Genomic DNA, 23,882 nt, shown 5'->3' with positions numbered 1-23,882 from the left:
TTGTATTGGGGGGCTAAGTTCAGTAATTAATCCAGTATGCTACAGGTTTAAGAACTCAGGAAATAGCCCTGTGTACCAAATCCCTAAGGCTACAGTATCTGGCACCATCTGATGCAGGTAGCGCTGCAACGGTCACTCAAACCGCCGCAGCGGAGTCGCTATGGCAAGCTATCAGACCGCGCTAGTAACCTTGTATTTTCCTTCTCAGCCATACCAACGCTCCTTTGAGCGCCACAGCGGAGATGCACCAGCGGTCCCACGATCGATGTACGGTCTCGTCTTCCCCAAACGAACCCCGGTGTTCAGAGGTGGAATCCTCACTTTCCAACTCAAAAATCAGTTTTCGTTCATAGATCGATCAACATTCATGCATGCATGGTGTTTACAACTTATGAGGAACAATTTCTAACAACAACCAACAACCCCAATCATCAAAACTTAAAAACCCACCCCAAGAACCAAAATCCTTTACTATTCAAGCTTTTTACCCCAAATCCAAGCAATCTAGAAACATGTTATTATTTCAAGACGAATTTAATGCCAAGCAAGTCACAAATTTTAGGTTTAATCACCTAACAACTCTGTCAACCAAAACCCAAAAATCCTACCTTTTGGCTTGGAAATCAGTGAGATTGAAGCTTTAAAAATAAAATTCCTAGTTCCTTATCATGTTAAGAGTTGTGGGAAGAAATTTCTCACCTTAAAAACTTGGAGATTTGGGAAGGTTTCAGTGATAGAGGGTTTCCCCTTTTGCCAATTTTCCTTCATTGAGAGATAGTTATGGTTAGTAGGGGTGATGAGGATTAAGTGTGGATGTTAGGGGGTTTATTATTTAAGTAGGAAAGGGAGTGGGAAAGTTGAGTAGAGGGGGAAGAGGGAGATGTTTTGGGTATGGGGGAATGTATGTGGGAAGTGGGAAGGCGAAAGACCCCCTTTTGAAATTTCTAAACTCCCGATGATCGCCGAGGCGATCTAAGGCAGTGCTTGCAGTGTCGCCGCAGCGGTCACTCAGATCACTGTAGCGGGCTTCCCTATTTCTCTTCTGCCGCCGAGGCGATGAACTTGTCACCCTAGTGTGACCATGCCAATGCTTCAAGGTCCGCTATAGTGAGCCCCTCGAATTTGCTCCGTATAGTGCAACCCGAGCCTTATATCCTTACCCATATGGTCCTAGTGGGCCTACGAGTCATAGACCTTCGGTTTCCAGCAAAAGGGCTGTCCAGTTGGTTAATATTCTTCAAGAGTTCCCTCGTGAGACGTATTAATCGAGTGGTCCCTATTCGTTCGCCCCAATAATCTAATTCACCAGTCCAGTTCTATGACTGTTAAGTCCAAACGAGAGTAGTAACGTGACCCTTAGCGATGTTTTCATAGGGTGTCAACCTCAAATGCATTCCTTCCACTGCACGCCATGTGTTCTATCCAGTCAAGTTAAAGAGGTCTTCCTCTTATATGTCTGTCAATCAAATTTTACAAGACAGGCTTGTTCCCGAACCAATGTGACCAGGCTCAATGCATAGATGAGAACTGAGATCTAAATTTTCGAATGTGAAGCTTAGGCTTATTCCCTGTTACCCTCAAGTAAATGATCCGCTACCTCAGTATGCTTTTGTCTGTTCCCTTGTTGTTCGAGTACGAACGAATGTTTAATTGGTATCTGATGTAACGACCCGTTTGGCCGTTACTGTAATTCTAAAAACTTTCGTGGCCTCGCTCCCAAAGCATATGTAATTTGTTACGTATAGTTAGTAAAACCCTAGCCTAATCGGAATCGACGTACGAAAAGAAGTTAAAATATCAGAATTAGGCCACCGGGCCCCATTTAACCGCTTTAACGGTTGGCTGACCGCCATAGTGGTCACACCGTAGTGACACATACTCCGCCTTAGCAGCGGTATGCAATTTTTAAAAGGATCGCCCCTGCAGTATTTGTAACACTGAAGCGGTTCCGCTATACCGTTGATTTGACCGCTGTAGCGGTTGACGACCAGTTTTGACCCTATTTAAGGCCTCATTTTGGGACTTGACCAAAAATCCCTCATTTCTAAGACATGCAACCACTTTTTGTGTACATTTCAGCTCCTAGAGATGTGCAATTGGTAAGGTAACATCTCCTTATCACTTATTTCACCTTTCTTAAATCGTTCTTCAAATTCCTCTCTAAATCCTAAAAATGGTAAATCATTAAACGAAGGTTTTTCCTAAATAGATAATGGGTGTTCTTAACCTAGTATAACATCTTTATGGGGAGATAAGGATTAATTAGTTCAAGAGTATTTTATTAACCAATTTCTCTAAGCTAAACCTTTTTATTCCCAAATGGGTTAGTCTTGATAATTAGTGTATGAACAAAAATTCTAGCTTTGCCTAATATTACTATGATTTCTATAGGAAAGGGGTTAACTAACAATAATTGGAGATTTAGGATTATTATTCAAAGAATTCCCGTTTTACCCTTATGAAGAACAATTTCCCCGACCTTTACTTACTCATATTACTACCTTTCCTAGACCGTTCGAAACTACGTTCTCTATGAAGATGAAAGATGGAGTGTAAATGGATGCTCGCACACCAGTTCGACCTCGAGATATGTTACGGCTTTCTTATGTAGACTCCGATTAGTATTTCGTAATGTTGCAGTAGACAGTAATGAAGAAAGCATGCCTAGGTCTTCGGACAAAAAGTTGGGACAAGATTCATAGGTTTGTACAGTTATGTGACTTACGTGTTCGGGCTTGTGCCCTGTTAGAATCTCTAGGTTATACTTGATTTCTTACTGTAAATTGGTGGTTCCATGTATTATGGGAGACTAGTTGGAAGGAAAGGATTCGGGTGTTACTTACACTATGTTCGCTGACCTTGTACAAATTGTTTGGAATTCATATGTTCTTTTGATATTCTCATTGCATGACATACTCTCTTAAATTTATGATATATTTGTTGTATCTTGATATTGGAAGATGGTGATGACAAAGGTAAACAAAGGTATATATGATACATGCGACATTATTATATTTCGTATCATCTCTATGCTATGTGATACGGAGTGGCTAACGAGGAGATGGATGAGTCATTCTAGGCTGTGTGACACGGAATGACGGTACATGGACTTTGCGGTCCCCTATAGGTCATGACTATCGAAAGGTGGACAATGTCCCCCATAGCATGTGTGTGTCACTGCATTGCATCACATTTCCATACATATTATATCCTCTTATTAATATATTTGATTTGTTTTTTATGTTCAGTGACTCGGTGTATTATTGTGTTATTTGTTTGAGTAGTGTAAATGAAGGGTAGATAGTTGGGAGGGAGTTTGGGTTAGGTATTGTCGTATTGAATCTTGTAGCATTCACAGTTTAGTTACAGTTAGACTTAGCCTTGGTTGGGTTTCGTGTGATCGAATTTGTTTTATCATGGTTCATGTAGATAGAGTATCATTAGTGAGTAGACGTATCGAGAGGTATTGGGGATGCTCGGTAGTTAAGCTGTGATTAGATTATGAGTGGTGATTATATGTTTCTTGTACCTTGTGATCCTTGCCTGTGTGTTTCCTACCATGATTATATGTTATTGCCTGTTGCTTTTATGATTTCCTAATCGTTGTTGGCCTGTGATACATACCAGTACAAGTGTTTTACTGATTCTCCACTTGCTACACTCCCTTAGGGTGTAGATCATTTTCTTGTTTAGTACATGGAGTTCCAGCCGTGGTTCGATCGAGCCAACTTGAAGACCTTGTCATTCATTCTAACAGGGCTGTCCCGTATATCTTTATCATTGTATTTCATTATTCCAGTTTTGCCTTAGAAGCTCTTGTACTAGTCTAGACTAGGTTTTAGGAAAGTTGTCAGGTATAAGCCACTTTAAATTTTCCGTTCATTTATAAAAGGAGTTAATTCTGCTTTTGATTATGTTTATGTCTAACTACTGAATTAATCTTATTTTCTTGTTGGGAATGAGTTACTATTGTGTTTGAGGGTTCTCCTACCAAGGGGGCAATGGTAGGTGTCCGCGCGATCCTAAAATGGTCGTGACACAATCACGGTCCTATCACATATATGTGGCAACCAATTCTAGTCTTTTTCTCATGCATAGTCAATCATGTCCGTCCCTTCGACTCAGAAGGCTAAATTCTATCCAGTAATCATTTTAGTATCGAAGAATTATACCTTATGATCGCAATCTTCATGTTTCTCAACCTTCACCCGATACACAAATCTGATAGACCCCATGAACTCTAAATACATCTAAATCTCATTGTGCTTCCCCTTAACTTGCTCACGATTCCAAACGTTTGAACGCAAAACCTACGGCCTCATTCAATGCACCTTTAACCATCGGATCCTCATTTGTGACACCTTGATATGCCTATAACAATTCCGAAAGTATGAAATCTTGCAACCACTGCTAACCCTCATGCCACTACTACTAAGTCCTAAATATCCAAAAGTGCTCACCCAAGCTATCCAGTTAATAATACTTACAACATAATACACTGCCACGAATATTATTGATCTCGAAAATATAACTTTATCCTTCAATTTATAGAGATCCCAGAATTTCTTTCCATTAAACCACGCTAGCTCATCCATTGAAGAGTGCTACGAAATTACCCCACTGGGTACCATATGTCACAACCCAAACCCATAGGCCGTGATGAGTGCCCGACCACCGCTGACCAGGCACCCCTAACCTCGTACTTCCCATATACTAAATAACCCGGTGGCCCATTTCTAACTTATATCTGAATAATAGAAGCTGCTGCAAAATTTATACAATAAACTCTACCTCAACTACTCATAACAATCCACATGTATATATATATATATATATATATATATGTAGAGAGAGAGAGAGAGAGAGAGGCATGCCTGCAAAGGATGACAACGCGGTCTGACATGGCCCCCACATGTACTGTACATAAGATAAGAGAAAACAAAGTTACATGACACTTCCACTATGTACAACTGTCTACAGACCTCTATGAAATATAAACTGTAGAAAAGATAGGGACAAGGCCCTGTCATACCCCATATCTATATAGCAAAATGGCATACCAAAAGGGCTGCAGCTCTGGACCAATGAAGCGCATTGACTGTGGCTGAGAGGAGATCCTATTGGTTTGAGCCGTCTAGCTGGCTATCTGATCCTGCGGGAATAAACGCAGCGTCTACAAGAAGGGACGTTAGTACGAACAGTGTACTGAGTACGTAAGGCATAAATAACAACATAACAAGAAATATGGAACATAACATGAGATAAAGAAATAACTTGTACATCTGATTGCCTCTTAGGGCGGATGTCATGCATGCTAGTTTTAACTTCTTTTAAACAATATTATAAATACATATAAATAAACTGCCCGACCATGTAGGTACGGTATTATGTTGCCCGACCATTTAGGCACGGTGTTATCATCATTAGCCCGCGTCCAGGGCGTAAGCTGCCCACTGCATTGGTGTGTCTGCCCGACCGCCTATTGGGCGGCGCGGTGTTATACTGCCCGACCATGTAGGTACGGTGTTATTAAAATACATACATAATTATAAAGCATGCATGAGAGCGCAAGTAAAAGCAATAACTCTATCGGAGTGATATAAGGTCGGAAACCTCCGGTTTATATTATGGAATAATCATCATCGCTATATCTCACCTCGAAGGAACAATTCATGAGGTGAGACCAACAACAATGAGCAATTCATGAAAATAATGAAATAAACTCGATAATCTCGTAATAGCATTAAAATCACAAGCTTTGGAACTTCTAGAATCAAGATCATCATCATTATCATGCTCATCATAGAAACATCTCATCTTTTTTATCCTCATAAAGCATACTCATCCTTAATGTCATAAGAAACTCTTGGAACCATGAATCTTTAACCTTTGAGGATAAGGACATTATGGAAAACATCTCATCTCTAGTATCATAGGACGCTTTTAAGAATCATGAACATCTAACTTTTGGAAGTAAGAAAGCAATGGAAACATATATGAAATCATAACGTAGGAGTCATGCCTTTAGAAAGAAAGGGACTCGCCTTAACATACCTTTCGGTCTCCTTGGCGATTCAACGTTTATCCTTCCACGCTCTTAAATCTACATATAAACCATTCGTACTATTGTTACGCTCAAAATCATATGCCCATCTCAAATCCTTAATTTAATTCCATTTAGAATCTGCCAAAATTCGGGCAGCATCTCCCCTATTTCTATGCCTAGCCCCAAATCACAATTCAATAACCACCAATAACAACAATGATACTAACATCAACAACATCATTACCAACACCAATATACGTCACAAAACATCTCACACGATGTTTTTCCAAATTCTTCAACTAACTAACTCATTATAAGATTGTCTAACAGTTTCACATCCGTAAATAAATCGAAACTAATATTAATAAGAAGAGATTCATACCTTACTCCCTCTAGTATTGCAATATCTTCACTTTCCATTTTGTATTTGAGGCAAAACTCGTCCCTATACAATTTTATAATCGCAAATGTACATTATCTGGACCATAATCCGGGGATTATACTCGATTTGTGTGAAAATTTGGTGAGTGGAAGTTTCTATAGGTATGGGATGGCTTAGAGGATATTTTGGATGAGAAAATAAGGGGGGTAACCCCTTTTTATAACGTATGAGGCTCCGGTTGCACCGACCTAAAAATTGTTCAGCGCGTTCAGGTCCCCTAGCGGAGCGTTCGCGCTGAGTTGGCCCTTGGTCCTCTGCGCGTTCACGCCACTCCCTGGCGCATTCGCGTAGACCATTTGCCTGGCCTGCCAGCCTGACTTGCAAAACCCATATCTCCTTACTCCGATGCCGTATCGACGAGCGGTTTGTTGAGTTGGAAACTATAACATAAACTTGTTATAAATAATAGCAAGTTTATGTTATTTAGCCTCGGATAATGACTCTAAATTAACTTCTCCCGAAGATTAACTAGACTACCCAAGTGAAGATCCCTCAAGCAATTAGGAGCATTAAGAACATCCGAATATGGCTACAAGTGGTATCGCCTATTCGTAGGTCAATTTCCATTAGATGGGGGTTAACGCCCAAATTCTTGTTAATTATTCTATCCCAACCCCGTTCTTCCTCTTCGGAGTTTCAAACAAAGTAAATGGGCAAGTCCTATGGTTAGCTACTCCCTTAAGAAACGTTGAAGAACAAGAATAATTAAAATAACAATATCTTACTTTATTAAAAATAATGTTGATCAATAAATAAGCACAACAAGAGTTTCAATCTCAATTCTCACCAAGAAATTCCCATAAAGAAGGTTCAAATAAAAGAAAAAAAATATATGTAGCAACCCTAGCCTCGAAACTTGTGTTTTATGCCAAAGATGTCTAAGAATTGTGGCTTATGAAATATTTATAGGTGTAGAAAAAAAAAACCCAAAAAAAATAACTGAGTCCAAAACGAATTGGGAGAATATGTTTTCCCGAAAATTGTTTCCGTGTGCAACTTCCCTTATTCACTGTTTGTGAAGAAATTTTTGCTTCTTTTTCCCTTTGTTAATTGTCACTCATTGCACCATAAATAGCCAATGATTAGGCCATCATGATGTCTGCCACTTGTCTCTAGTTCGTTTTCTCCTTTTAACTTTCAAATTGAGCTTCAGCACGTCCTTCTCCTATTTTCCTTTTCTCTTCTGCTTTTTATTCAATTTTGCTCCAAATCTCTTTTTCACACCGCTTTATTCCTCCAATTTTTATTCATCCAATTTTATTTTAATTTCGCTTGTTTTCCCCACTTAGGCTCTCGGGACCTCGTAATACCTGAAACATAATAAAAATACATAAAATCACATAGACTTGCTTAAAATCAAGAAAAACTTATAGCCGAAAAGCATCGATTGTGGTGTAAAATCACGTCGCACCAATACCCCCAACTTAAAGTATTTGCTTGTCCTCAAGCAAGCCATACAAAACAACGACTCAATCTAACACCTAGATATCACAGAGTAATAATGTCTACATTGGTTTTGACTCTGAGCTACCGACATGCATGTTTTTCTTCCAAGGACCACCCCAATTTTCTATTTTAAAGCAATATACACAACTCAAGAACGCTATGACTAACAATGAAGCTTCAATGCATGACATTACATTATCAAACATATATATTATGATGCACACAAACGCTACTTTAGGTTGTTACTTTATTTTGCTCAATTCCCATCCTTATGCCCTCACATAGACCAAAGAATGTCCCAACACACATATATACAACAAGAATGGGACGAAGACGAAACAGAAGAGAAAAACACTCACACTCACAAAGAAATGCATATCTACACATGCAAATACCATAGGCTTGCCCTTATTTTCTATGTTTTCATCTTAGGCTCGTTTGGTTGTGATCACATTAGAACTTGTTTTGGCTTGTAATGGAGGCTTAGGGATGGGTAAGATACTCTTTGGATATTAATGACTCACCCTCCTTGAACACTACAACTTCTCTTCACCTTAATTCACCTCTTTTCTTTCCAACCCCTTTTTTTTTTTTTTTTTTATAACCTTGATGTGGTTTTATTCCTAACCAACTTACAAATCTTTTTGTGTTACAATTTTCTGATTTTTCTCTTCTTCTTTTCTTTTTATATATGCAACTACCACATCGAATCTCCACTAGCAAACTCCACCACCCTCAACTTATGTTTTTAACATCTATTCCACATTTAATTCACCCCCAACTTTGGCATTTTGTCTCATCTATCTAGTAGCATCAAGGAGGGAACGGGTGCAAAGATGGATTAATTGCACAAAGGGTAAGGTTTCATAATTGGCTAGTCAAGAAAAAGGTCAAACGGCTCAAAAAAGGGAAACTAGGGATATTTGAAATTTTTGGTAAGGCTTATTTAGGCAAAGTGACTATTTACACAAAGAAAGCCTAAGATCATCTCACAACCAAACTAACTTTCAGATTTCAAACACGACCAACCGGGAAAATTCTAGATTATACATGCATAAATAGAACCAAACTAACAACTCACACACACATTGGCATAAGGACAATTATTTTTACACTTGTGACCTCCTAAGTAGTCATTCATCACACACAATACCCCAATAATCATAATGTCATATAAAGAATCAATCATGTCAACAAATAACTGTTCTAAGTATGCATTTTTCAAATTTTCGAGGGGTCTAAAATATCCAACAAACCAGAACAACATGCCATCAGTTACAAAGTAACACCAAATAAGTCAAAACTACTTTATTCAACCTAAGCAACATCCTAAACATGCCAGTTTCAACAAAAATAAAACCCCTCAGGAAAAGAACTCTGGTAAAAAAAAAAAAGCCGAGGGGCTTCCTAAACACATATATACAATACTTTCGAGATAGCCCACCCCCCAACCAAAAACATTTTAGTGTCCCCACTGCATCACATAAGCATAAAAAGGGATTAGGCATACCTGCTAGCACTAACTTTTACCGCTTTTCTCGCCATTTGGAGCTTATGAACTAGGCACCCAACATTGATTCAAGTTTGTGACCACAAGTAGCAGGGGGTGGTAAATAGATGACCACGCCAAGTAAAATATTTTTCATCTTGCACTTCTTGGCTTTCAAGTGAGGAATGTCGTTTTGCCTTCTTGAATTTTCAAATTGCAAAATATAAGGCTCTTGAACTTCTTGAATTACGACATCCTCTTTTTCCCCCGGATTAGAGTCGACACCAACCATATTTCTCAGAACAATGGTTGACTCCAATTTTTTTTTTCTTTGGCATTCCCAATAAACTCATCTTCATGATTTACCCTTTCATCTTGAGCATTGGGGAGTTCATAATGATTTGCCCATGGAGGATTTTCTTCGTCTGTCATCAAACCAAGTTGGAGACTAGTTTCCTAGTATTCTTCCAAGGCCTTTTTTATTTTCGTTACCCTCACCTAGCAGGCACTCCATCATCAGTTTGAACTCACCAATTTGGCCATGCTCACAATAAAAATCACTAATAAACAAGTTTTCATGGAAAAATGCCATTTTTTTTCAAAATAAAATAAAACACAGAAAACAACTATACAAATATTCACAGGTTCGGTTCAAAGCAAGTTAGCTTATTTCCTAAATAGCCAAAATACGCCAATTATTCCCTGGCAACCGCGCCAAAATTTGATACGCTCAAATTACACCTATTAATGGTATAACGCGGACGTTGTCAAATATAGTAACCCAATAAGGTTGGGTTGAATCCCACAGAGAACAATATGTAGGCAATTTAAGCGGATTAGGAATTATCACTAACAATAGCTAGACTGAATGCATCAATGGTGGTTTTTGATAAGGTTTTGATAAAATACAGAAATATATATTATAATCTAGAAAGCAAGTAAATTGATCAACGACCACAAGTAAGGAATTAAGGAATCTATTTCTCAAGTAATGATCCAATCTATTTCACGAACTATAACTAATAGCAAGTTTATGTTAATTAGCCTCGGATAATGATTCTAAATTAACTTCTCCCGAAGATTAACTAGACTACCCAATTGAAGATCCCTCAAGCAATTAGGAGCATCAAGAACACCCGAATATGGCTACAAGTGGTATCGCCTATTCCTAGGTCAATTTTCATTAGATGGGGATTAACGCCCCAAATTCTTGTTAATTAATATATCCCAACCCCGTTCTTCCTCTTCCGAGTTTCAAACAAAGTAAATGGGCAAGTCCTAGGGTTAGCTACTCCCTTGAGAAACGTTAAAGAACAAGAAAAATTAAAATAACAATAACTTACTTGATTAAAAATAATGTTGATAAATAAATAAGCACAACAAGAGTTTCAATCTCAATTGTCATCAAGAAATTCCCATAAACAAGGTTCAAATAAAAGAAAGAAAATATACGTAGGAACCCTAGGCTCCAAACTTGTGTTTTATGCCAAAGATGTCTAAGAATTGTGGCTTATGAAATATTTATAGGTGTAGAAAAAAAACCCAAACAAAATAACAGAGTCCAAAACGAATTGGGAGAATATGTTTTCCCGAAAATTGTTTCCGTGTACAACTTCCCTTATTCACTGTTTGTGAAGAAATTTTTGCTTCTTTTTCCCTTTGTTAATTGTCACTCATTGCACCATAAATAGTCAATGATTAGGCCATCATGATGTTTGCCACTTGTCTCCAGTTCTTTTTCTCCTTTTAACTTTCAAATTGAGGTTCAACACGTCCTTCTCCTCTTTTCCTTTTCTCTTCCGCTTTTTATTCAATTTTGCTCCAAATCTCTTTTTCACACCACTTTATTCCTCCAATTTTTATTCATCCAATTTTTTTTTGTTTTTCTCTTGTTTTCACCACTTAGGCTCTCGGGACCTCGTAATACCTGAAACACAATAAAAACACGTAAAATCACATAGATTTGCTTAAAAACAAGTAAAACTTATAGCCGAAAAGTATCGATTGTGGCGTAAAATCACGCCACATCATAGTGCATCTCCCTCCGAGTTGGAAAGGTCCTTTACTCTCCTAATTGCACAAATTCTGGCTTAGCCTTTGGAACTCCCAATAACATCCATCAATAAACCCACACGACTGTCTTCCATTCCTAAATTTAAGACTCCTAGTGGTGGCCAAAACATCTTAGTCGCAGTTATCCATAAGTTCTTTGGTTATCGGTTCCTCTAAAATTTCCATTTGTCACCTATTATTGATATCCTACAATAATTGTACACACATAAGAAATTTCAACAAAAGACTCATATACCTGTAGCCGATCGGTCCTACTCTTGGTCTGGAGGGCTGTAAAGTGAAGTATCCTCCTCAGCGTCCTCTCGCCATCTACTAGTATGGCCTTCCTCATCTCCCCCATCCGAATTTGAGGGGTACAAATATCCTGGCAGCTCTTGAGTTACCGAAGGCCAAGATAAAGGGCTAGAATAATTGGTAACACTCACAGACGTAGCTGCCCTAACATAATGCTTCACCATAGGAGAACCTGGAGGGGCTAACTCTGGTACAGCCTCGGGAGCCTCCTCCACCGACGTCACATACGAACCCTCAGATGGGTCCGTCTCATATCTATCTGCTGACGGGTCCTCCTCCATGGAAGTCAGGAACTTTGGGGGGATCGTCTCGGGGACTCGGAAGGGTCTGTCTCTATAGAATAGCAAGGAATCCTTCTGCTCAGTCCTGGAATCTGGGGTCCCGAATCCACCTTGGGGGACTTCTTGGCACCCCCACTATTTGAAGCCTATCTCTTCATCTTTTATCAAGCTGCACCTACCTATAGGAAAAGAGGGTCAGCAACGATCTTTCCTAGACTCTAGCTCAATCGCACGATCTAAGATAGAAGGAAAGGTCAATGATTCCTAAATGCCCCGCAGCCTCCTGTTTATAAGTGCGGCCGGCTTCACACCTATAAACAGGGCTCTACCGGACACGGTCTGTAGACAACCCTAGGATGAACTGCTCTGATACCACTTTTGTCACGACCCAAACCCATGGGCCGTGACGAGTGCCCAACCACCGCTGACCAGGCACCCCTAACCTCGTACTTTCCATATACTGAATAACTTGGTGGTCCATTTTTAACTTATATCTGAATGATAGCAGCTGCTAAAAAATTTATACAATAAACACTACCTCAAAACTCATAACAATCTGCATATATATATATATATAAATATATATATAGGCATGCGTGCAAAGGATGAAAACGCGGTCCGACATGGCCCCCACATATACTGTACATAAGATAAGAGACCACAAAGCTACATGACGCTCCCACTATGTACAACTGTCTACAGACCTCTATGAAATATGAACTGTAGAAAAGACAGGACAAGGCCCTGTTATACCCACATATCTATATAGCAAAATGGCATACCTAATAGGTTGCAGCTCTGGACCAATGAAGCGCATTGACTGTGGCTGAGAGGAGATCCTATTGGTCTGAGCCGTCTGGCTGGCTATCTGATCCTGTGGGCATGAACGCAAGGTCCACAAGAAGGGACGTCAATACGAACAATGTAATGAGTAGGTAAGGCCTAAATAACAACATAACGAGAAATATGGAACATAACATGAGATAAAGAAATAACCTGTACATCTGATTGCCTCTTAGGGCGGATGTCATGCATGCTAGCTTTAACTTCTTTTAAAAAACATTATAAATGCATATAAATAAATTTCTCGACCATATAGGTATGGTGTTATGCTTCCCGACCATTTAGGCATGGTGTTATCATCATTAGTCCGCGTCCGGGACGTAAGCTGCCCACTGCAGTGGTGTGTCTGCCCGGCCACCTATTGGGCGGCGCGATGTTATACTATCGGGCCATATAGGCACAGTGTTATTAAAATACATACATAATTATAAAGCATGCATGAGAGCCAAAGTAAAAGCTACAACTCTATCGGAGTAACGTAAGGTCAAAAACCTCGGAATTATATTATGGAATAATCGTCATCGCTATATCTCACCTCGATGGAACAATTCATGAGGTGAGACCGACAACAATGAGCGATTCAAGAAAATCATGAAATAAACCTGATAATCTCGCAATTGCATTCAAATCACAAGCTTTGGAACTTCTAGAATCAAGATCATCATCATCATTCTCATCATAGAAACATCTCATCTTTTTTATCCTTATAAAGCATACTCATCCTTAGTGTCATAGGAAACTCTTGGAACCATGAATCTCTAACCTTTGAGGATAAGGACATTATGGAAAAAAACTCATCTCTAGTACTATAGGAAGTTTTTAATAATTATGAACTTCTGACTTTTGGAAGTAAGAAAGCTATGGAAACATATATGAAATCATAACGTAGGAGTCATGCCTTTAGAAAGAAAAGGACTAGCCTTAGCATATCTTTCGGTCTCCCTGGCGATTCGTTTATCCTTCCACACTTGTAAATCTACATATAAACCATTTGTACTATTGTTAGGCTCAAAATCATATGCCCATCTCAAATCCTTAATTTAATTCCGTTTAGAAGCTGCCGAAATTCGGGCAGCATCTCCCCTATTTATATGCCTAGCCCGAAATCACAATTCAACAACCAACAGCAACAACAATAATACTAACATCAACAACATCATTACCAACACCAATATACGTCACAAAACATCTCACACGATGTTTTTCCAAATTCTTCAACTAACTAACTCATTATAAGACTGTTTAACAGTTTCACATCCGTAAATAAATCGAAACTAATATTAATAAGATGATATTCATACCTTAATCCCTGTAGTATTGCAATATCTTCACTTTCCAATTTGTATTTGAACCAAAACTCGTCGCTATACGATTTTATAATCACAAATGTACGTTGTCTGGACCATAATCCTGGGATTATACTCGATTTGCATGAAAATTTGGTGAGTGGAAGTTTCTAAAGGTTTGGGATGGCTTAGAGGATATTTTGGATGAGAAAATAAGGGGGTAACCCCTTTTTATAACGTCTGAGGCTTGGGTTGCACCGACCTAAAATTTTTTCAGCGCGTTCGCGTCCCCCAGTGGTGCATTCGTGCTGAGTTGGCTTTTGGTCCTCTGCGCGTTCGCGTCACTCCATTTTCCTGGCCTGCCAGCCCGACTTGTAATGCCTATATCTCGTTACTCCGATGCCGTATCGATGAACGGTTTTTTGCGTTGGAAACTAGACTTCGTGAACTTCACCTTAGGCTTTTGCATTGCCTCAAAAATCCTCGTATACTAAAAGATATTCTTCCTCCAATTTGGGCCAAAATTTCCCTTCACATTTTCTCCAAGGGTCCAATAAACTTACTTTCCTTGGTTCACTTGCCCTTCGATCCTTTCATAGCTTATTATATGAACTTAAACCCTCCTATTCATAAGATAAACACGTATAATCTCATATGCCTCCTGAAAGGTAGCTCGAAACTCAACACATAAAACTATGAGGTGTAACACCACACAAGCCACTTCCCATAAGCCTTAACATGTCGGTTACCTGAAATTTGCTTCTCACTAGCCGCTGATCCTGAAACCTCAAGGAATTTCGTCGTATCACTTAGTCCATTTCTATAGACTTCCTTTTTTAAGCGTGCTCAACAATCACACCTCATCTAAAAGATGCAAGACAACCACACCACAATCCATATTGACCCAAGTAATCCCAAAGATGTACCTTATTCCTACTGATTCTCGATCAAATGTACCTTATCTTGATTCTTGAAATCCTCAATTTCAATTCGTTCACATTCACCGCCATAGTCTGACCATCACTCGAACCTACACAATAGTATACCGCATAATCACAAGTCTTGCAATCTAGCTGAGTCAATCCTGGAGATAGTAGTATGCCACACACTCTACACCCTAGAGTTCCTTTACCTCACACAACTCTAAAATTGATTACTTTCTAAATCTAGTGTATCACATACACAGTCCTACTAATGTCCTCACGTATCTCCACCAAGATGCCCTTGCTCAAATTCCCTTAACTCAATTTCCGAAATGTTCTCCACAACTTGGATTAATTCAAACCCCATCATTAATATGCAACTTCAAATGTCTTTAAACGCTACTCGCCCGCAAAAAGTCCCCTCTAGAGTCATTTCTATTTGTCAACCACTGGCTCCCATTGGTCCACGTCATAACCAAGGATACCAACTCATTCCTAAACCCTTATGTCTATTCTACCATGTATGATCGTAACATAACACTCAAATCAACTAGCTCATGATTCAACGATCCTCTTAACCCTCCTCTAAACATGATGACCCGGTGAACACACCCTTTACAGAAAGACCAAGACCACAGCTTCCCACTACCTTAAGTCTCCACTCATCATAAGTAACCTTGATTTTCGATCTAGAACCGATAACAAGTTTCCTAAAAGAACCCACAAACAACTACTTCTTACCCCACTCAGTCCCATATTACAAAGTCGAAGTCCAACTTAACTTTTAATGACTGAATACGAAATCCGCTCTCGTACAAATGTTACACTTTGAAAAATTTTCCGTTGATGCATAGTGAATAGACTAACGAAGAGTATGGAATATACGGTATTTCAATGAGTGAGGAATGACATTTGATGACCCTAATTAAGATTTCAAAGACATTCGAGATAAGGGAAGAAAGCTGCCGAGGAAAGGCAAGGTATATGTTATGTATCGAAAAGGATTTACGAGTAACAAGTTAATGATGATTTAATAGCGTCTTGGAGAAGAATTATAATGTCCCTTAGATTGTTAATGAGGTGATAAACAAGTTTCAATAAGGTTCCATAAGGATTCGAGATCAAACCAAGTGACAAGAACAAGATCAGTCAAAAGATGAGTTATACGGTCGACTATACGGTCCTTATAATGTTATACGGTCCGTATAACGGACCGCAAGATTGTCACAGTGAAGTCCCTCACTGGTGATATTATCGGTAACTTATACGGACCGTATAAAGTTATACGGCCGGTATAATGTGCCGTATAATTGTCACAGAGGCAAGATGTGGAAGAGGCAATTTCACGGTCACTTATAAGGACCGTATAAAATTATACGGCCCATATAAATTTACCGTATAATGGACACAGAATCGAGTGGAAGAAGGGGCAATTTCATGGTCACTTATACGGACCGTATAAGTGTCCGTATAATTTGCCCGACAGATCAGATTTCACGTTATTAAAATGGGACCAAGTCATTATTTCATTTCATTTTTTATCCAACACTTCAAGAACTTTCTAGAAACCCTCTCCACTCTTCATATACAAGAACACAAGAGAAATTTATGATCAACTTCATCAAACTAAGAAAACCAAGTGTAAGAAACGCATTAAAGATCATCCAAGCCAAGAAATTTCATTGGAGATGAACTAGGGGTTTGGCCCAAGTGAAGTATTTCCACCCAATGCTTATTCCTACAGCATCTAAGGTAAGGTTTATGATATTTCCATGTTATTCAAGGTATTGAGAAGTTGAAACACTTGGATTATAGAAGGAGATAGAAAATGGGTCATGAATGTGGGAATAGTGTCAATTTTGAGTAATAGCTTGGGTTGAGTAATGATTCTTGATATGTTATGAATATAATCATGTTATAAATGATATTGATAACATGGGATAGACATTGTATGTCAGTGAATGTAATAGTGTGCTATGACCATGGATATGGGTGACTTGAAGTGAATTGAAGAATATGGATAATGTAGGAGAATAAAGACTATTATTATGATGTTGCGAATGAAATTATTGATGTTTGGGAGTTGATATACGATATGGAGGAAGTCGTATAAATAAAGGAGATGTTGTCCAATTTTCTCTAAGGTTTAGTCTTGTATGCTAAGCTATCAATTTTCGAATGGTAGTATAACTTTAATTAAGGTAGAAACGTGAGCATTGAAGGAGAACTTGCAAGTGATAAAATAGTTGAACGGAAAGGTATGTAAGGCTAACCCTTCTTTCCTAAGGCATGGTTCTTTGGCTAAATATCTAAATCTTCTATAAATCTATGATGTCCTCAAAATGATGCTATCTTCAAAAGCTACTAAGCTTATGATTCTCGATATGTTACGATTGTACTAAATTCCCATATGACGAGTAATCCTATAGGGATAGATGTAATGAACGATGATAATGGTGATGATGACAATGATGACGATGATAATAGTAATGATGCTAAAGATGCTTATGAGCTATTACGTATATGTGTCTATGTATGACTATTATGGAACCCCGAGCTTATAAGGCCAGGCAGAATATATATTTATGTAACGTGCCCGCACCTCTGCAGTTGGGTATGGATAACCCTGAAGCCTTGGTAGGGCTAGGTATGTGTAACCCTGAAGCCTTGGTTGGCCAGGTATGTATGATAACCATGCCTAGCCATGGTCGGGTACGTGAAACACTGAACCTTCATGGTCGGGTATGCTATGTAAATGCTATGTATATGAGTATGAATATGAATATGATACGAATACGAATAAGAATATGTATATGAGTACGACTATGGATACGAAATGTAAATGAGCACGGATACGAATACGGATACGGATACAGATGTATGTACACAATCTTGCTTTAGAAATGGAAAGTCGCTATGAGAAGCAAGTAAGTGCTTATGACGATGACACTTTCTCATCCTGTGCTATTTCTATGTAGAGTATTATGCTTTCATACTGATATTGATCTTGTTTTACATACTCAGTACATTCTTCGTACTGACGTCCTTTTGTTTGTGGAAGCTGCGTCATGCTCGCAGGTGGCTAGGGAGACAGACTTGATCAATAGTTTTATTACTCTGGGACTATATAGCAGAGCTCCATTTCATTCGGAGCTGCAGCTTTTGGTGTTGATTCTTTTGTGTATATATTCATAGGCATAGCGGGGTCCTGTCCCGCCTATATGATATTACATACTCTCCTTAGAAGCTCGTAGACATGTGTATATAGTTAGATGTTTTTGGCCTTGTGGGCCTATATTTTGGATATCATTTTGTTAGCCTCATCGGCTTCCTTTTTCTTAACGGTGCGTTATGTATTTCAGAGATGCCTGTAAAGAGAAATGCTATGGCAGCCCAAAAGGGCAAGACAGTGGCAGAAAAGCGGGCTAAAATAGCCCCGCCAACAGTTGCAGAGGAAAGTGAGTCCCAGAATGCGGCCCAAGCTCAGTCCTCCCAGTCAGTGCCTATTTCTGAGGAGCATGAAGGACCCTCAGCCCCAGCTCTAGCACCTCTGGCCCCTCCACCGGATGCTTCAGGCCAAGATGTAAAAGAGGCCATTCATTTGCTTACTCAATTGGTTGCTGCCCAAACACAACAGCAAAGTGCAGGGCAAGGTGATAGGCCTGTGATTTCATTAGCTTGAACCCTCTGGAATTCTTTGGATCAAAGCCGGATGAGGACCCTTAGAATTTTATTGATGGAATGTTAAGGACGCTTCGGTTGATACATGCTTCGGACACCGAATCGGTAGAGTTAGCGTCCTATAGATTGAGGATGTTGCGGTTCATTGGTACACGGTTTGGATGGTTTCACGGGGAGCCAATGCACCTCTCCCGGTATGGCAAGAATTTGTAGATGCTTTCCTCCGACATTATTTGCCTCCAGAGGTTCGGCGCGCTAGAGCTGATAAGTTATTGAATTTAAGGCAAGGTAGCATGAGTGCTTTAGAGTATAGTCTCTACTTTAATTCTTTGGCTAGGTATGCTTCGGCCATGGTAGCGGATATGGGTGATCGAGTGCACCGATTTGTGAAAGGCCTAGGGCCACATTTGATGGATAGGTGCTTGATTGCATCCCTTCAGGACAATATGCATATTCACGCATTCAGGCCCATGCTCAAAATTTAGAAGAAAGCCTACGACAACAAAAAAGTGAGTGTGAGAATGATAGGGGACATAGCAAGAGGGCTAGATCTTCGGGTCAGATGAGCGAGTTTAGAGGCAGGCACAAACAGCAGTTTTCGAGGCATTCAAGCCATTCTATGACTAGTGTGCCTCCACGATTTTCAGGCCAGAGATGTGATAGATCTTCTCGTTCCGGGCTGAGTCAGAGCTTTTCGGGATCTCAGTTCAGAGGTGATTTGGGTGAGGTGAGGCCACCCGTGCCACGATGTTCCCAGTATGGGAAGTTACATTGGGGTCCATGCCGATTGGGTTCAGAGGTTTGCTATTCATGAAGTCGACGAGGCCATATTATGCGTGATTGCCCCTCAGTTGGTGGTAGAGGTTGGACCCAGCCTTCAGGGTCGGTAGCCGGATCTTCATCATCAGTACACCCTGTGGGGACAGGTTCACATGCGCCAGTTGGCCATGGTAGAGGCAGAGGGAGAGTCCCCAGTTCTAGCGGTCCTCAGCACCATATTTATTCTTTGGCTGGACGCCAAGATCTTGAGTCTTCTCCTGATGTGGTCACAGGTATATTATCGGTATTTGCTCATGATGTATATGCTTTGATAGATCCGGGATCCACATTGTCATATGTTACTCCGTATGTTGCGGGTCGGTTTAGAGTCAAACCATAGTCGATCAAGCCTTTTGAGGTGTCTACACCCGTTGGTGAATCGGTAATAGCTAGCCGAGTATATAGAAACTGTATAGTTATGATTTGTGGTCATCGTACTATGATCGACTTGAATGAGTTAAAAATGGTAGATTTTGATGTTATTATGGGCATGGATTGGTTGGCTTCTTGCTATGCCAATGTTGATTGTAGAATGAAAATGGTTCGTTTCCAATTTTCGGGAGAACCAATTTTAGAATTGAAAGGGAATACTGCGTCACCAAAAGGTAGGTTTATTTCCTATCTAAAGGCAAGGAAAATGATCACAAAAGGTTGCATTTATCATCTAGTTCGGGTTCAAGATATAGAAGCTGAACCGCCGACTCTTCAGTAGTTCCTGTAGTGAATGAATTTCCGGATGTGCTCTCGGAAGAGCTTGCAGGCCTTCCTCCCGAGCGGGAGATTGATTTTTCTATTGATGTGTTGCCAGACACTAAGCCTATATCTATTCCTCCTTATAGAATGGCTCCCACAGAATTGAAAGAGTTGAAGGAGCAATTGAAGGACTTGCTTGAGAAAGGCTTTATTAGGCCTAGTTCATCCCCGTAGGGAGCACCCGTAATGTTTGTCCGAAATAAAGATGGCTTCTTGAGAATGTGCATTGACTATCGGCAATTGAATAAGGTGACGATTAAGAACAAATGTCCTCTTCCGAGGATTGATGACTTATTTGATAAATTACAAGGTGCCAAGTGGTTTTCAAAGATAGATTTGAGGTCCGGGTATCACCAAGTGAGAGTTAGGGAGAAAGATATCCCTAAGACAGTCTTCAGAACAAGATATGGCCATTTTGAGTTCCGGGTAATGTCATTTGGGCTAACTAATGCACCGGCAGTATTTATGGATTTGATGAACAATGTGTTCAGGCCTTTCCTAGATCTATTCGTGATTGTATTCATCGATGACATCTTAGTGTATTCCAAATCCGAGGCAGAACACGCGGATCATTTGCGTACTGTCCTTAGAATTCTTCAAACTCGAGAGTTGTTTGCCAAATTTTCTAAGTGTGAGTTTTGGTTGAACTCAGTGACATTTTTGGGGCACATTGTTGCAGCCGATGGTATTCGGGTAGATAGCCAAAAGATTGAGGCCGTGAAGACATGGCCAGGACCCACAACTCCTACGGAGGTTCGTAGCTTTTTGCGTTTAGCAGGTTATTACAGGAGATTTGTTGAAGGTTTTTCTACAATTTCTGCACCACTCACAAATCTGACCCGGAAATCAGCAAAGTTTCAATGGCCAGATGCTTGTGAACGTAGTTTCTAAGAGCTAAAAGATAGGTTGACTTCTGCCCCCGTCCTGACACTTCTAGAGGGATTGGAAAGATATGTTGTTTATTGCGATGCTTCAGGCATTGGGCTAGGCTGTGTGTTGATACAACGTGGTAAGGTGATTGCGTATGCTTCCAGGAAATTATGGAAACATGAGAAAAATTATCCAACCCATGATCTAGAATTGGCCGCAGTGGTTCATGCATTAAAGATATGGAGACATTATTTATATGGTGTCCATGTGGATATTTATATGGATCATAAGAGTCTTCAGTATATCTTCTGACAGAAAGAGCTGAATTTGCGGCAACGACGATGGTTGGAACTGGTAAAAGATTATGATGTTGTTATCTTATATCACCTTGGAAAGGAAAATATTGTGGCTGATGCTCATAGCCGTTGATCTATGGGAAGTTTATGTGATGTTGAGCCAGAGAAAAGAGAAATGGGTCGTGAGCTCCAGCAGTTAGCTAGCCTAGGAGTTCAAGTAGTGGACTCAGGTAACAGGGGAACTACCATTCAGAACTCAGCAGTCTCGTCGCTAGAAGTAGAAGAGAAAGAGCGACAATACGAAGATCCCATGCTAATGCATTACAGAGATACACTCCCTCAGAAGGAGAAGTCATCATTTGAGATTGCAGGAGACGGAGATCTCTGATGCCGAGGCAGATTATGTGTTCCTGATGTGGCAGGTTTACGCCACCAAATATTGAGAGGAGCTCATTGCTCCTGTTATTTCGTCCACCCCGGAGCAACGAAAATGTACCATGATCTTAAAACTATATATTGGTGGAATGGAATGAAGAAGATATAGCGAAATTCGTAACTCAATGTCCCAACTGTCAACAAGTGAAAAATTGAGCACCAAAAGTCGGGCGGATTATTACAAGCTATAGAAATTCCAACTTGGAAGTGGGAAGTGATTAACATGGATTTCATTACAAGCTTACCCCATTCTCGACGTAAGTATGATTCTATATAGGTGATTGTGGATAGACTCACAAAGTCAGCTCATTTCTTACCAGTTAGAACGACATATGTAGCAGAAGATTATGCAAAGCTTTATGTTAAAGAAATAGTGCAACTCCATGGTGTCCCAGCATCTATTATCTCAGATAGAAGAACTCAGTTTATATTTAATTTTTGGAAGTCCTTTCAAGAGGGTTTAGGAACTCAAGTGAGCCTTAGCACGACATTTCAACCGCAGACTGATGGACAAGCTGAACGTACCATTCAGACTGTTGAGGATATGTTATGGGCATGTATGATAGATTTTAGAGGTAATTGGGATGATCACTTACCACTTATTGAATTTGCTTATAATAATATTTATCATTCTAGCATTGAAATGGCACCGTATGAGGTTTTATATGGGCGAAAGTGTAGATCCCCAATTAGGTGGTTCGAGGTAGGAGAGACTAAATTGATAGGGCCAGACTTGGTCCAGCAAGCCATAGAGAAAGTTAAGCTCATACAAGATCGGTTATTAGTAGCCCAAAGTCGTCAAAAGTCTTATGCGGATAATCGTCGAAGGGACTTAGAGTTCCAAGTGAAAGATTGGGTATTCTTGAAAGTGTCACCAATGAAGGGTGTAATGTGATTTGGCAAAAAGGGGAAGCTCAGTCCCCGATATATTGGGCCTTATGAGATTGTGTGCAAGGTAGGCAAAGTGGCCTATCAGTTAGATCTACCTCCTGATTTGGAGTCAGTTTACCCAGTTTTCTATGTCTTGATGCTTTGTAAATGTGTTGGAGATCCTACTAGGATCGTGCCAGTAAATGATGTACAAGTGAAAGAAAATTTAACTTATAAGGAGGAACCCACTGCCATATTAGATAGACAAGTACGGAGGCTTAGAAACAAAGAAGTAGCCTCAGTTAAGGTTATGTGGAGAAACAACAACCGAAAAGAAATGACATGGGAAGCGGAAGAAAATATGAAGTCCAAATACCCGCATTTATTTCAATCCCTAAAAGAAACTCAAGACGAGACATCAAGATCATAAGGTATGTATGTTTTCCTTTTATGGTTTTGGGTCGTGTGTGGCCAAACTCTGTTGCTATTATGTTGTGGCCCTGTGAGGCGTTGTTATTATGGGCTGTTGTGACAGAACGGTAGTGCCATATTACAGAGGAAACTCTAGCGAAATATTTAAAGAATCCCCGAGAACTTAACATTCGGACGAATGTTCTTAAGGGGGGAAGAATGTTACACCTCGGAAAATTTTTCATTGATGCACAGTGAATAGACTAACGAAGAGCGCGAAATAACGAAGATGATAAACAAGTGTCAAGAAGGTTCCATAAGGATTGGAGATCAAACCAAGTGACAAGAACAAGATCAGTCAAAAGATGAGTTATACGGTCGACTATACGGTCTTTATAATGTTATACGGTCCGTATAACGGACCGCAAGATTGTCACAGTGAAGTCCCTCAATGGTGATATTATACGGTCACTTATACGGACCGTATAAAATTATACGGCGCGTATAAATGTACCGTATAATGGACACAGAATCGAGTGGAAGAAGGGGCAATTTCACGGTCACTTATACGGACCGTATAAGTGTCCATATAATTTGCCCGACAGATCAGATTTCACGTTATTA

This window comes from Lycium barbarum, chromosome 7, assembly GCF_019175385.1.
Source record: "Lycium barbarum isolate Lr01 chromosome 7, ASM1917538v2, whole genome shotgun sequence".
In the NCBI taxonomy this organism is placed as follows: Eukaryota; Viridiplantae; Streptophyta; class Magnoliopsida; order Solanales; family Solanaceae; genus Lycium; species Lycium barbarum.
This window is presented reverse-complemented; position numbering follows the sequence as displayed.